Here is a 3099-nt window from a genome sequence, read left to right as displayed (position 1 = left end):
TTTAACCTCTTTATAAATGAAACCACTCAGAAGTGGAGGATTCAGTTTGCAGGTAAGATTAACACATGTTTTAGTTTTAGATAGGGATTGAAATGCAAAAATGTACCACTTCCACATTCATTTTACACAAGTGAGGTCACTAGACACTTTAAATTGTACCTATGGTACATATGGTATACATTTATCACCTTACCCCAATATGGGAGTACAAATTGAGATAGACATTGGTGTCCTTTCCTGGCAAAAAAGTTATCTTTTGAAGATTTATTAAAACTATAATTCCAATAAAGATTATCCTCCTGCATGCTCAGGATAGATTGTCCTGGGACTTTCTATTACTGTATGGACTATAATAATTCACCAGTATTTTTATTGGCTCAACAATAAACTTGAACTGTGAGTTCAAGTGAAACCAGTGAGATGTTTTTTAAATGTCATTTGGAAGAAACATTCAATTTGAAAAAGTCAAATACTGCATTGAAAAGGTCAATTAGGTCATTAGATTTTCACTCATGATTGAATAATCAGTAGTTTGATGTTTAGTGGAATCCATTTTTTGATAGATACTGCATAACAGTGTTATTGAGCATTTATATTGTTACACAGATGGCCAGCATTAGTACTTCAGTGATTGACTTTATATGGTGTCTATGCCGCATAAAATTGTGTTTCAGTTCAGTTTAGCCCCCCAAATATATTCATTACACATAAATATTGCAGGCTCATCTCTATCACCTTTATTCAATAAAATTGAATAGGATCGCTGAAATATCTCTGGAATGTTCCTTTAAAAATATGAATGTGTTAAGTGAGTTGGAAATTCTAGACTTCCTATGATTCCATCTTTCATTTATATGCCACACACTGCAATATTTTAAGACACTTAAATGAGTTTCAAAGAATTCTAAATGTGCGTGAAAAAAGAGCAAAGGACATCAAAGAGAAACCAGATTGTTCTACTCAAATCAATTTACTTTTCTATCATTTGTGATATAGTGGTGTCTAATCCTCTTACCCTTACAGGCGCTTTTTCCTTCCTGCCCTAGAGGAGGATTGAGTGCCGGTGCACATAATAACTATCTCTCCACGCCAGCTGAGAAGAGATTGACATGTGGAAATCTTTTATTCACTGAAGTGTGGTAGTCATTGATAAAAGGTTTGAATGTACCCGATGATCTTTGCAAGAACAGAAAAATCTGGAAGGTAAATAAAATCACTGTGGAAAAGCATATAAATATTGCAAGATCTGGGGGCCAAGTAGAACTGCTCCTCCTCTTTAGGATGCAAGCTGACAGTCAAAGCAAATAAAAAGTCTCCTCATGTGAACACTCAAAGTTGGCCTGACATATTGGGCATGACTTAATAAAGCTTTCCAGTGCTGTAGAGAATTCAGTGAAGCTGGGTGACCCAGCAAACCTGGAATGGATTTCCTAAAAGTCATTTGCTATTTGTTAGCAAATTTTTTCAATCCTGGACCAGATCCATTCCAGGTTTGCTGGATTACCCAGCTTCACTGATGAAAGTGTATCCTCTCCAGCTTTGGAGAGCTTTAATAAATCAGGTCCATTAGCTTCAGGTCATCTGATCTTATTCCATAGTACCACTGGATCTGATTTTCCCTTATGACAAATAGTTTTTAGACTTTTGGATACATTGACTGCCTCATTATGTTTTTTGGAATTGACCCAATACAAGAATTGTCTCAAATATGAAGGGTGATCCCTACAGAATTAATTTACTTTTTATAACATTGAGCTGGCCCAAATCACATTCTAAATTTAGTGATTAGTGATGTCACTCCTATGAAATCATTCAAATTTACAAACTTTACAAAAAACTTCCTACAAATGCTTTTTTGTTGGGACTGAAAAGTTCTACTCCCAGGATCAAGGGCATGAAAAGCTTTCTTGACTTGAAAATTTGTGCTACTAGAAGGTGGAGAAACCCATGAGCACAAGTGCACTATATTTGGTTTTACTGTTAGCAATTAAGGGAATTATATAGCTTTCCAGTGTAGTATTTGAAATATATTTCTGAATCCAGCCTTTCTCAATATTTTTAACATGGTGGAACCTTCAAAATAACTTTCAGGTCTTTTGGGAACCCCTAATATATTTACTATATCCACAGCTTACAATATATTAGCATGGTGGTCAATGGGAAGAATACCTCTTACAATTGTTGGTCAATGGGAAGAATGTCACCTTTGCTGACGGCTAAAAACATCAAGGTGTTAGTGGTAACTGCTCAAGAAACTCCTAACAACCTCTAGAGGAACCTTGGTTGAGAAACACTGCCTAATGATTTGACAGATATTTGGTTCTGACCAGACAACCTAACAGTGTTCTAAGCCTTTCTGATGTCTAAGTTCTTTGCTGATGGGCTATACAACACCTCTCCCATTTGCTGTGCCCATACTAGAGCACTGGCATGCCTAACACCTAAACACCTCTGGGCACCAGTGTTCCAAAAATACCTTGTTACTCAGGGTTCACTTTAGAGGACAAGTACACTTATAGGATAAATTGCCTATTCCTCTCTCATTAGTCTCCTTAATTACCAGGTGCTTCCTTCCCTGCAAAAATGAGTCTCGATGGGCTTGAATGGGGTTGTACATGAAGCTGAAGAAACAGTGTTTATTCTAGGAAAAAAATGCTGAAACATTTAAATCACATATAAGATACAAACTACAAATAATGGTTGACAGAAACAGAAGGCCAGGGAAACCAACAATGACAGGCACAGTGTGAATTCCAATTACACAAAGGATTTTGGAGCTGCAATTTTATCTGTGTAATTAATAACTCCCTGTTCTACAGAACATGCTCCAAATAATTCTGTTCCTGCTTTGATTTCACAGCTAAATGTAATTTTCTGCTTCACTTCAGAAGCCACATTGTTTTTTTGCCTGTCCAGATGGATGTGATGCCCGGTAATGTTCAGCTGTAATCACAGGCTTGTGCAAAATGTTTTGTTGGATGTTGGCTGTATTTTATACCTGGATGTATTTTAGAACATTATATGAATTCTCATTGGGATACATCGAGCCAAGGTCTATATAGTGCCTCAGCCAATAGAACCTGGACATAAAGGAATTAA

The sequence above is a fragment of the Pyxicephalus adspersus genome, chromosome 4 (assembly GCF_032062135.1).
Source record: "Pyxicephalus adspersus chromosome 4, UCB_Pads_2.0, whole genome shotgun sequence".
NCBI classification, from domain to species: Eukaryota; Metazoa; Chordata; class Amphibia; order Anura; family Pyxicephalidae; genus Pyxicephalus; species Pyxicephalus adspersus.
The sequence above is the reverse complement of the archived record's forward strand: the minus strand, read 5'-3'. Positions refer to the sequence as shown.